The following is a 13,833-nucleotide window of genomic DNA, read 5'->3' as shown; positions in this document are numbered from 1 at the left end:
AAAAAAAGGAGAAAAACAAAACAAAAAAAGCTTTGCTGTATTTACATCATTTGTGTGACTTGGGATTGTGGCTCTTATTGCCCTTTTGTTGTTGTTCATGAATTCATGTACATTATTGCCTCTTTAGCTTTTTTTTTTTTTTTTTTTTTTTTTTTTTTTTTTTGGATTTAGTCATTAAGAGTGAGCATGGCAGTTTTTTGGGAAGGGGCGAGGGGAGGTTGTTTCGGGTTTTTTGGGGTTTTTTTTTTTTTTTTGCAAAGTTACTGTATTTCTGTACATGTTGCTGTCATTGGGTTCTTATTGTGATAATGTTATTATATGATTTCTTTTCAAGAATTTCAACATCGTATGATCCTTTAAAAAAAAAAAAAAAAAAAAGATGATACGCAAAACCTTTTACAATGACTCTCGCCATTCAGTTTCCGATGTTGGATTTTTACGACAGGTTTTTTTCCATTTACGTTGTTTTTATTCCATTGGCCTCAAACACCAAATCGTCATCTGGTTCCAAACTCGGATTTGCTTCGGGTATATCTTCTGGCCCGTTATATGTCTTGCTAACTTGGGGAAACTAAAACTCACGTGACAAGAATTTTGTGTTCATTTCAAAAGCCACCAACAATTTCTCCTTATTGAAAACCACTTGTTAAATAATCTTTTTTAAAATTTAGCCTGAAAACAAAAATGAATCATTTTTCAGAAAAGAAAAAGAACAAAATTTCTCCAGCTGCTTACTATTTAATTGCAAATAAAAGACACACAATAAACAAAAAAAGAGGTCACGGTATCCAAAACAAACTAATACATTTTCAATTAAAATAAAATGTGGGCGGGGGTGGAACAACCACCAAAAAGAAAATTGTGTTATTGTGTTTGCACGAGAAAAAGAACAATTTGGAGATACGTGGTTGTCACGTGGCAAAATTAGCAAATTGTTTGTTGTCATGTTTTTTTGAATGCGTTTTGTCATATTAACAGTTAGTATTGACGATCAACAAAAGCTAGCTTGCATAATTTTGAACAAGCGCACAGAAAATAAAAGAAAAAAAAAAAAAGAATTTGGGAACCAGAAAAAAATGACTGAGATTTGAGATTCTGGTCGACAGCAGCAAAACGTGTCACCATATTTGTGAATTGGCTGCCAACTGAGTTGGTGGGCAATCCCTGTTAGCTTAGCCGCAATGTTAAACAAGCTATTGAGCCTATTCCGATTTTTCGCACTCCACACATTTTGCCTTGTCAGAAAACTTTCAAAAAAAAACTTTTTTCTTTTGTAAATGAGTGTGATCTCATTGCTTTTTTTTTTTTGTAGAGTTGCTCCTTTTCAGACTGCAACTGTGAATGTGCGAGTCCCTTGTGGCTTTTCTCCCCCCCACCCCTTCATGGAATTAGCATTGTTAGCATACATAGCCGTGCGGTACACACTCATTAGACGTGAGCAAACTGGAAACGACACAGTGCCTTTGAATACGACCTCAGTTACATACATTCCCGTTTCCCCACCAACTTTTTGTTTTTTCATTTTCTTTTTTTTTTAATTTAATATTTGTTGACATAATTATAATATTTCAGAATAGATGCATCTTGTATATGTGATGGGTTCTTGACACTGTCCTCCGTCGAAGGAAGGCGAATTCCTTCAGGGCTTTTTTTTTTTTTTTTTTGAGCTCCGTCCATACATTTATTGCCTTACACTTACAGGTGCATCTGAATAAATAAGAATATTGTGGCAAAATGATTTTATTCCAGTAGCTCAAATCAGCAAATAATCGACCCATTGCATCAAAGTTTTTATTTTTTATGCAAATAACTGCAGTTCCATGCATAACAGAATAGGATTTTTAAAAAAATGTATACAGGGTGAATAATTTCACAAATTTTAAAAGTAATTTTGATGATTATAGCTTACTGTGAAGGAAAACACCAAAATGCACTGTCTCCAAAAAAAAAAAAAGTGGAATTTTACAGAATAAAAATTTGCTCCACATAATACGAGCTTCACTTTTTGAATTGTTCTACTGACATCAGTGAACGTTTTCTTCCATATTCTAATGTTTTAAATGCACCTGTATTAGTAAGAAGGTAAATTAGTACAAAAATGACCTTTGACAGGCTTTCAGACCCTAAAATAAAAGTACATCGGGTCAACTTATTGACTCTGAACAGGACCAAGATGCTTTGCTACTTTCTGCTCAGGTCTCATATTCCCTCTTTTTTTTCCTCTCTCTCTCTGGGGGTGGGGGGGGGGTTGTTTTAATCATCTCCTTTTGACCCACAAAGGCCGGCACGCAAAAACAAAGTAGAGTGAAATATTATTATCATTGCAGCCAGGCTTCATTTTAGTGTTTGTATTCATCGTCTTGGTTATAGCCAAGCCTTGTCATTTGTCTGCCGAGTGTCTCATTTTCGCTTCACATAAGCTCTGAAATGTCATTGAAAGAAATAAAAAGAACATGAAGAAAAAAAAGACAAAAAAATCGTTCATGATTCATCTTTGCAAATGAAGCTGTTTTTCAGTAGTTTTTCCACGCATGACATTTTGTGCTTTTGTTTTGGAAAATTAATTGGTAGACAATACTCAATTTGTTATCATATTATTTAATCAAGTTGAAGTATTACATATATATATATATATAACAGGCAACCTTTTGTTTTTGGGCTTCTATTTTTATATCCAGAGATGAAAGTGGACTTTCCTGAAAATTCCGGGAAAAAAAAAAATATATATATATATATATATATATATAAATACTTCCTATATGTATGTACTATTTGTACGATATTATTTTCATGATATAGGAAAAAAATTTTAATCTCATTCATTGTTAAATTAGGTCAATTCCATTGCATGTAAAATAAAAATGAAAACATGACATTTATGCTTCGAATTCAGTCACAGAATGAATTCAAGAAAATAAATTATGAAAAAAAGTAAAGGTTTTTTTTAGGATTTACTTTTAATCTTACTGAATTAATTACATTCTACGGGATTTATTCATAATGACATTTTATTTTTGGTACTTATTTTTATTACCCATCGTGAAATGGCTTTTTTTTCCATGTGAGCAAAATAAATCAACAGATTGTCTTTGTGGTGTAATTATACTTTCTGACCACCAGCAGGCAGCAGATTCCTAATTTCTCTCAAACCAAGTACATTTTAATCCCAAAACTAAATCATTTAAAAAATAAACTTTATAGAGCCACAACTCATATGCTAACCCGATACGAGCTGCACCCAATGTTTTGTGTTTAGTTAAATCGCGTCAGGGGCGTTGTTCAAATCAATAAGGACGATGTTTTTTTTTTTTTTGTTTTTTTTTTTTTAAAGACGTAATTCCCAGTTTTTCCAAAAGATGGCAGACTAATCCAATCTAACACGGATAATGGGTGTCTCCACGCGTGGACTTCCACACGCTCTTTCGTGGCAGAAATAGATTATCATATTTTTTTTTAAAAATAAGAAGAAAATGAAACATAACTAGGACACAAAGACTCCACGCCTTCTGCCCACTTTATTGGATACACCCGCATTAGCTCACGGCAACGAGAGTTGCATCGAAATATCTGCTGCCTTTAGATAATGAGGTGTTTCTAATAATTGGAAATTCAGCATGTTGTCATGCGGTACACACACACACACACACACACACACACACACACACACACACACACACACACACACTGTATCACTCTGGTGTAAACGTTCCTAATAAAAGTCGTGTTGGTGTTGTCCCGTCTTCAGACGTTGTGAAAAGTAATCAGATTTCAGTTGTATTCTTCCTTCCCTTCTTGTCCTTATTTGCCACCAACCTCCACCTCTGCACACAGCAGATTAGCGGAGTCCTTTACAGATCCCCCACCCCACCCCCCTCCCCAAACTGGCCCAAACAATGGTCCAGTGTGGTCCGAAACTGATCCTCTGCGCAGATAAGCGAACCGGCGGACAAGGCAGGCCCACGTGCTTGGGGGGGTTTCTGACATTAAGATGCTGCGGGAGACTTTTTAAAAAGTAGTCGTCCGTGATTTGAAATTGGGGGGGATTTCAGTCCTCTGAGGGCGATATGGTGCGCAAAAAAAAAAAAAAAAAACTACGCAACTTTTGAAACACGTGTTTTGTTGTCGCTGGTGCTTTTTATGATGAAATGTTGTTTTGCTGTTCCGCTGCCTGTTGGCCATGCGGAGGCCTGGAATATGACTTGTCAGCCCCCCATTAAAAAAAAGAAAATAAATATCAATAATATAATTAAATCAGGATTGTGTCCAGTCAAAAGCAGGTTTCCACACTATTAGTGAGGCCAAATGGTGCCAGTTTTTCATGAAATGTTTTTTCTTCACATGTTGTGATACACTCGCATTATCTGCTTGGTTTTTATTTGTTCCGCATACGTTTATATTTCAACTATTCAATCATTTTATTTCATGGTCCCATGATTTTTTTTAGGTTTCTATTTTGAACATATATGTTTCTATTCGTTTTGTAATTACACTGATCAACTGCAAATTTTAATCAGAGGTGGCTTTGTGTGTTCCGAAATGTATTTTTGACACTGGTTTAAAAAAATGTCTTCACTTTTTTTTTTTTTTTAGCGTATCAAGTTTTTGAGACTTTTCATTTAAAAAAAAGTCACATACAAATGTTACCACCTATGACGCTGCAGAAAAATTCCACCCATTGCTGAACCTAACCCTTACTCATAAATATTACTAATTATATTGTTAGATTACATATTCCCGTTAGTATTATTGTGACTATTGTTATTATTATTATTGTGATGAAAACCTGATGTGTTGAAGGACAAATGAAGGCAGATAATGGAATCAGCACAAAAAATATTATTGAGAAAAGTTTAAACTCAAATTGAAAAAATTGTTGACCAGTGTTATCGCTTTTTTTTTTCTTCTTACATTTTACTACTTTTTATTGTTTACATTCACACAATGTTTAGAAGTTTTTGTTGCGGTTGTTGGTTTTTTTTTTTGTTTTAGAGACCTGGCACGTGAGGGTGCACAATTTGGTGTCGAACCACATCAGGCTCTCTGGGCCTTTTTCCCCTCAAATTCCCGCAAAGGCTTTGCTGAAAAGTGAAATGGCAGACAAATGGGTGCCTTTCATCAAGCTTTTTTTGACTCCATTGAAACAAATTCCGCTGTAATATTCCGATGATTCTCATTGTTGATGTGATCCCGCAAAGCACATGATGGGCATTTTTGAAGACTCATTGGCACCGGATGACTCGGCAAAACCACAAACATGGCCGTATCGATAAAGCAGAATGAGAGCCACCAAACCTCCCAATGTGCTTTTAATGGATACGATATGCTCCCCAATGACAGCTGCAGTGCACTCGGAATTTGATGAAGCAGATTCCGTTGGGTTTATTTTGTCGTTTTCCAGGCCGCTTCTTTTTTCTTTATTCAAGCGGCCAAACATTCCTTTGTGGAACATTCCGATTTTTTTTTTTCACAACACATGCCAGCCATCACCAAAACACACACATACAAACAATACATTTTCCAGTGAATAAATGACATTTGTGTAATCCTCACGCCTCTTTGTTGTGGTGCTATAACCACAACAAACAGAGCAGCAATACGTGTTCGCGCACAATGGAACAGTCGTCACCGTCACATATTCCTTATCCTCTCCGAAGAACGACTCCTATTAGCGCTGCACTGAGGAGCTAAGAGGAGTTGACATGCCTCAGTGATGTCTGTGTATGTTAAACTGCCCCCAGGTGGCGAACTCGGGCATACCAGAAGGAGCAGCACAATGGCCGTTCAATCGATGCAGTGTGACAAAAACGGTATAAAACAACCACGCAGGTTGTTTAGATTCATGCTAACAAACAGTGCTAAATGTCAAAGAAAGGCTCACTCGAATTGAATTTTCCTTTCTGCTGTTGTTTTGCTATGTTTATTTTGGCTATTTCCAACCTGGGTTTGATGCTACTTTGGGTTTTTGATTGCAGATGCAAAAGGCTAGGGTGCGGTCTCCTTCAAAGAAATAACTTCCCACATCACTTCTTAAGCGGGAACACAAAATAAAAAAAACCTGCAGCTAAAGGAAAAGCTTCAGCTCACAGCTTGCAGCCGCAGCTGCCAGCATTGTTGCCCACCAGGCTCGCCTGGCCCAAGAACAGACAAGAGAACGCGGGGCGGCCGAGCGGGTCCGCACGGCAGGTAACCAACATGAAACAGCTGCAATTACGACCAAACACCATCTGACTCCAAAAAAGTGATCTATTTATCTTTTATTTTTTTGGTCTTGTTGATTTTCCAGTGGATGGGTTTTCCTCAGATCACTTCAAGCATCCCGGATGAATAAGCCGAGGGCGACAAAACGCTTGATTGTGCGCCGCGCTTTAATCACAAAAGATCACACATTGTCCGAAAGGCACTGCGGGCTACTGATCATCCACAAGGTAAAAATAATTTTAAAAAAAAAACGTATCAAGCCGAGAGAAGTTTTGTGTTACTTACGAAAAACTGACACAGTTGAATGTCGTTTACAGCGCAATCTCAAATGCCTGATATTTTTATCGTATTACAGGGCTGCTGTTGTAACATTTAACCCAGTCACTGTTCATTCAGTTTCAATTTTTTTTTCTCCGTTTTTTCACAATCAGCCGTCAAAGAGGAATTAGTTACGGCAAAAACAGAGCTTGCCGACCAAAAAGCATCGAAAACTAGCTTTGACCGAAAAGAAACACGTTCCACAGAGGCCGCGACTTTGATGCTAATTCTTTGTGTGACATTTATTGAAGGCGTACCCAAGGGAGCCGTTCTAGAGCCACTGCGGAACCTCATTTGTAGGCATTATCGTCCGCTGGTAATTAAAGCAAGCGTGCATATTGTCATCTAAATTGTCGGCTCTGAATCTAAACATGTACGATGGGTTGTAATCTTGGCGTTTGCCACGGTAGCTGTTTGACGCTGGCCGGGAGGAATCTTGGCGAGAGAAAGGGAAGAGATGCGTGAACGGATTAGCCGCCAGCGGCCCTCCTCCTCCTCCTGCGGCGAGCGAGCCCGGTTGGTCCTGGGAAGACTGTAAGGTGATTACTTGTGTGCTCAGCCATTGCTGCACTGCTTGCGCACTATGGACACAAGATCCCAGCACAGCTGAATGTGTTTCTTTGATCTGAATGCAAGGCAGTAGCACGAGTTGGCAAATTGCAAGTTGGGGCCCGTAAAGACTGCATAGGTTAAAAATCTGAAAAGTTGAAAGGAAAATAGACAGGAAGAGGACTCGGTGAGTTTTGTTCACTGCGCTCCGCTGCGTTGCTTCTTTTTCGCGTGTAGCGGGAGGTGAAGTGGATCTTTTCTTCACGTAGGATGAAAGGCAGCTCAAGCATACTACAGATGGCGCCGCACCCAAACTTTGCTTTTCTTTTTTTTTTTTTCATCCTGATTTAGCTTCTGAAACTGTTACATTTGCAGTTACTCTGTAGCATCATCACGTGATAACCTGCAACCTAATACGCTGGCCACTGTAGCAACTGCTGTCCCCGAAAGGCTGAATTTGAATTGATGCATTGATTTCAATTGTTTGTTCATTCGTTGGGATTCAGTCAATCTGCACGACCGCTCGCACGTGGCTCGCGATGGAAGGCCAAGCAAGCTTTGTGTCGCGGAGGTGCCTTCCTGTATGCTGTGGCGATGTTGATGATGATGATGATGATGAGACAGGAAGATGCTACACGATGCCAATGCTAACACGGTGATGCACTGCGGAAGGAATTGACTCTCCTTCATGCTCCAAAATTCAAGCTGAGAGAAAAGAGTGGCTCCCCCCCCCCGCCCCCTTTAAAAAAAAAAAAAAAGGATTTCAGCGCATATGTGTTAAGTGGGTCAGTGCACTGTGCACAATGTCCATGAAGCAAAAAGAAGACTGCGGTCCAGCTTTTATGTGGGTTTTTTTTTTCTGCACTAAATTATGATTAAAAAATGGTTGGGTACATGTCCTGATTTTAGAACTTGAACTATTTCAAATTGCATTGCAGAAATCAACAAATAACACATTTTCTCTTTTTCCTCTTTTTTTTTTTTTTTTTTTTGGGGTGCATTGCGCCAGCTCCATCAGCCCCCATCTCACCTCCCGGGCCTTCCCTGACTCATTACGGCGATGCCAGATTAATTCCAGTACGCAGGCGGCGCGCTAAACGGCCTCTATCTGCGGGGGCTTTTCGCCCCTTTCCGACGTGTCCATGCAATCTCCCGAGCAGGGAAAGAGGCTATTAGGCGGCGCTTCAAGAAAAGGATGGAGCAAATCAAAGCCGGCGAAATTGAACACAGGTAGACAAATACGCTCACACTGGAGCCAAATGGAGGAGCTTTGAAGATCACCTCATCGTTTTTTTTTGCTTTTTTTTTTTTTTTTTTTTAACGTCACTGTTAAGACTGTCATGCATTTGATGCTTCACATCTTATGATGGAGAAAAGTTAAAGGGTTCAAATGCATTCTGGTGATGGGTCATTTTTTTTTCTTAAATGAGGGGTAGATGGTGACAATTTCTCTCTCAGTATTTTGCCACTCGCTGTCAATATACAACCTCCATCCGAAAGGCTTTATGTCCTTCTGTCCAAGAATGATGCCCGCTTTCAGGTGGATGCCGAATGCTACTGTCCTGCCCCTCCCCCATTTTTTTTTTTTTTTTTTTACACGCCACTGGCTCGAACAGCTTAACGGCATTTCCATTCATTTCCCCAGCCTTTGCCCACGTACTTCCCACAGACAGGGAATCTGGATGGCGATCCCTCAGGAGCAACTGTTGTTGCTGTACAGTGAAATGCTTGCGACGGGTCAGGTCAATGTGTCCCTCATCCACTTTGGTTCGACATGGGAGAGCATTGATCTCCGACCACACGGTAAGGATGACCTAACTCGGACGAACGGCTTAAATCTGCTGTGATTCTTCAGTGCTTGAAGGAATTTTAATGTATACCCACGCTTGACACTTCAGCTTTTACAGTTTTCATATATTTGTTTTTTATCTCCAAAATGTTAGGGATAGGCAGCCCAGTGAGTGGCCAAGTGGTTAGCGCGTCGGCCTCACAGTGCAGAAGTACCGGGTTCGATCCCAGCTCCGGCCTTCCTGTGTGGAGTTTGCATGTTCTCCCCGGGCCTGCGTGGGTTTTCTCCGGGTACTCCGGTTTCCTCCCACATTCCAAAAACATGCATGGCAGGTTCATGGAACACTCTAAAATTGTCCTTAGGTGTGAGTGTGAGCGCGGATGGTTGTTCGTCTTTGTGCGCCCTGCGATTGGCTGGCCACCGGTTCAGGGTGTCCCCCACCTACTGCCCGAAGACAGCCGGGATAGGCTCCAGCACCCCCCCCCCCCGCAGCCCTTGTGAGGATAAAGCGAAACAGAAAATGGATGGATGAATGGGTATACACCCACACACACACACACACACACACACACACACACGTACACACACACGCATATAATTACCGCTAGCCATTCTCTCTGTGTCTTTAAGGAGCGGTCGCAGAGTCACGGGTCAAGATAGGTAGCGTTCACCTGGAACTGAGCAGGCACTCCCAGTTTGCCGGGACAACAGCAGTATTGATCCGAGCGATTCTTTCAAGGTACGTTTGTCTTGAGAGGTTACAGCTGCCAGCTTGAAATGAAGAAGTCAACAGGCGGCGGATGATTCAGACCCTTGGGTCAACATGGCCATTTCACCCATTAACCGAGAGCGCGCTTAACCACTTGGTGTGTGCATGTGGTCAAAACTGAGAATTGGTCAGCGGAGGGAAAGTCACATTTGATGTCGGCAACATCGCACCCCCCATGGAGGGCTCGCTTGCAAGTAATATAGATAGCACTCGATTTACAACGCTGCTTACATGTATGATGTGTCAAGAAACCCGATGTTGCATTTTTTTTTTCATACAAACATTTACTGTAACAATTGGACATAAATTCCCTTTTTGAAAGATACCTGGCCTTTTCTTTTCAAGCATGGCTTCTTGTCACGTTCCAAATTGCAATAGATAAATAAAGTAGGTCGTAAAATACAATATTGACACCCTCTAAAAATAATGGCCTCTGTCATATTTTGACAAAAAAATGTTTTTTTTGTTTTTTGTTTTTTGTGCCTTCAACATCTCCTCAGGATGCTGGCTTCCTCTATCTGATAAAGAGAATTCAGTGCAGCGTGGAATAAGATCACATGACCAGATTTCGGGACACTTCTCAACCTCAAAGTTTCGTGCGTTCATTTTGGACTCGGACTGCAAGCACATGGCTTGCAAAAAAATAAAAAATAAAAAAAAAGCACTTCCAGACCAGAATCCTGAACAGGTCAGGGGTTAAGGTCAGAGGTCGAAGAGGCGGGGTCTCACTGCCCCCTGTACCCTCCCAAACCCGAGGTTTACACAAGTGTAAAAAGAGTCCATTCAGTGTGGCTGGGTTTCACAAAGGTCCACTGTGTGGGGGCCAGGCCACCCCCCCCCACACCCCCACCTACAAATTTCGTCCTACCCCCACACATACACAAACCTCCTCCATACACATGCCTACACAGGACGCACACAATGAGGGTGCAGGGGGGGGTTGTGGTCAGCAGACAGAAACATAGATGTTAACCGCAAATACTTTTCCTCTACGGAAGTGCAACGTGATGCTGCTTTTTGGCCCTCGACGCATGATTTCTTCTTTGGTCGCGTCTTCAGTTCGGAAAATGGATGCAACGTGGCACGACAAGGTGCAAATTCATGAAATTGGACAGAGATAACACCTCACAAAAATCATACGTGACCGTGACAACTGTATTTATTTAATGTGCACACTCATCCAAACAGGGAAACAAAACTACTAGAAAAGCTATTTTCTGCAAATTTCATAAGAAACTGCTCAAGTATATGTTTTATTTATGTATTTTAAACAGGACAGAATATTTTGGGGAGCATTTTGATTGCCATGTAGTAATCACCTTGAAGGGAAATGTTGTCTTCTTTTTTTATTTTCTCAGGAACCATATTTGGTCATTTCAGTGAGTTTCAAAATATGATAATTACAATTAAAAAAAAAACAAAAACAAACACGCCCAAATCTTTTTCAAAATACAGGTCAACATATTTCTTTATCACTCTCGTCAACATAATAATGCTGTTAAAAATGTCCCAAATGTTAAAATGAAACCAAATTAAATTAAACAGTTCAGTCAATGTTGTGATTCGATAATTGACTATTAACTTTTGGTGCTTTTGTATTTAAAAGCAGTTTCAATCAGCCGTGAATATCCCTCGTTTGAAGTCAAATGTGTGTGTGTGTGTGTGTGTGTGTGTGTGTGTGTGTGTGTGTGTGTGTGTGTGTGTGTAAACCGTCTGTGTGGATATAAAATTGCCTTCAAGTGGATGTAAGCAGCCAATCATGGAGCTGTAATTCCTCATTTGACACTTAATGTTCTTTGGGTTTAATCTGACACAAGCCCCCCCGCCCGCAAACTTTCTCCAGCCGCTGTCTTGCAAACTCCTTATTCTATGAAAGTGCAACCATGATCTGCTTCTTCTCCTTTTTTTTTTTTCTTTTTGGATAATTTTGCCCTCATCTTCCTTTCTGCCCCCCCCCCCACCTCAGTAAAACGGCGGATTATAAACAGATTAAGGGAGTGCCTTTTTCTTTATCCCCGGCTAAGCCTGCACAGCACGCAGCTCAAAGGTAATGAAGCACTCTGTGATCCGTGCCCGGATGAATCTAAAGATTCCCAGAGCACTACTGTAAGGCAGTCTGACGGAAATTGGATTTTTACGAATGCACCCCCGGGTGCCCCCCCCAACCCCACTTCAAAACTGGCCTGTCAAAGCCTCGACAACCTGTTGGTTCCACTTTTTACTGAAACATATTGGGAAAAAAAAAGTCGCGTGCAGCAAAGTTCCTCTTTCAAATGTGTGTGTTACACTTTGAATTTTTTTCTGAACAGACAGCATTTTTGCCTCACGAATGCGGACGACCGTTTGGCAAACACAAGCCAATGCCGGTGCCCTCTAAACAGCTCAGCAAATATGATTAATAATGTTTTAGTCTTCATTCCCATGCTTAAAAACACAACGATTTCTCTATTGATCCCCCTCTGACTTCTCATTTAATGGACAAGTCCAGCCACTTACTGCGCATGTGCAGACTTGATTTGAGAAAATGATACAAACCCGTTGGCGAGAGGAAATGAAGCTGCAGCTGCAGTTCCCCCCACCAAAAATTTTCTCCATCAATGTTCCAATCACAACAGATGGGATCTGATCAATGCTCTTAAGTTGATCAATTTAACTCGACCGGCCAGGCAGGCAGCTCACTCAATTGTTCATTTTGTACATGTTAGTGCCGAGTTTGTGCTAAAGTAACTCTTCCTTGATAGCATCAAATGGCTGCAACAGCGACGCTAATTTTCATTAGCACACTTATGGCGTTTCCCATTGCATGTTAGCATTAAGATATGAGAGGAGTCTAATTATAATTGCAGTGATGTTGTGTTGAAAGTGGATGTTGAGTTAAATCACTTCAACATAGTTCATTGACACTGAGGGACTGCTCTACTTTTAAACAGGACTGATTATATGGTGGATTACTGTTGTCCGAACATTGCGGTATAGCCGCAATGTTTTTAAAAAAAAATATGTTTGAAAAGATGACATTTGAACTGTAACTGCGACAGGATATCCTCCAACGGGCAGCCAAGCAAATTAAGATCTCATTCTGCCTCCTTTCTAACCTTTTTGGATTCGCCCTATTGCTTCTCCAGTTCAAACGTGAGCATGGTGCTATCAATAGCTGATTGATGGGACGTACCGAGTGACGATCTGCAGGCTGCAAACCTTCCCCCCCACCCATCTCCTCAGATAGACCCCTCCTCACCCACACGCATTCTATCAGCTTTGGCCAGTGGAGTGTCGATGTGTGTCTGAGATACGGAGGTGGTTAAAGTCATCATCTTGTCCACACGTAGTTCTACTTGGGTGCCGGAGTCGTCATCAGTTGGCGAATGAGGTCACAGCGTGAAGAATTTCAATCGTCAAACATTGCAATCGACTTCAACTTTTGTGGACTGCAATAAGCGATGTTGAGGTAGGCTTAAACTGTTGCAGAAAAGTCAATTTTTTAAACTAAGGTATCAAAAAGTATTTGTACCCCTTCCAGGACCCAACAATAGAGCTGTCAATTCGTCAAGGGGCAAGGGTACAAAATCGGAATATTTGAGGGCATCCCCCCCAGTGACACGCCGCTGTTAAAGGTGACCGCATTTCCTGGTTAGAGTTAAGGAAACATCTTGGTCAGGTCATCCTGATTCCAAGATGGAACAGGAAGAGGAAATGAACTGATGTCGTGTGACAAACAGTGGCCCCGGGGCATGTCTCCACTACACAATGGCGTCTCCAACTTATTGAAGGCTCGCTATGTGGTCTGATGCCAACATGCACACTTTGCCGACTTTGGACATCAATATTTCCCCAAACTTCAAATTTCTACCTTATGTAGACAGCAAGTACAATTTGAAAGGATGAATGTGCAAACTCCACACGGAAGAGCTTTGCGCTGAGATTCAAACCGGGATCCCTTTGACGGTGAGCCGTCCACACTTTAACCGGTGAAAGGCTTCAGAACTTGCATTTTTTCCTCAGTCACTGTTTCAATACCCACACTTATTCCAGTGAAAGTTTTCAGTACCCAGGTGTCAATCCCCTCACTTTTTGTCACACCGATGGTAATGTGGGTGTCGTTTTTTTTTTTCCATCTTAATATTTCAACATCCACACTTTTCATATCACCTGCGGTGTGGTAATTAAAACAAGCGACCCACTTTCCTTTCCCAGAAACCCCCCCCCCCCC

The sequence above is a fragment of the Hippocampus comes genome, unplaced genomic scaffold, assembly GCF_001891065.2.
Source record: "Hippocampus comes isolate QL1 unplaced genomic scaffold, H_comes_QL1_v1.1 scaffold109, whole genome shotgun sequence".
Lineage (NCBI taxonomy): Eukaryota > Metazoa > Chordata > Actinopteri > Syngnathiformes > Syngnathidae > Hippocampus > Hippocampus comes.
This window is presented reverse-complemented; position numbering follows the sequence as displayed.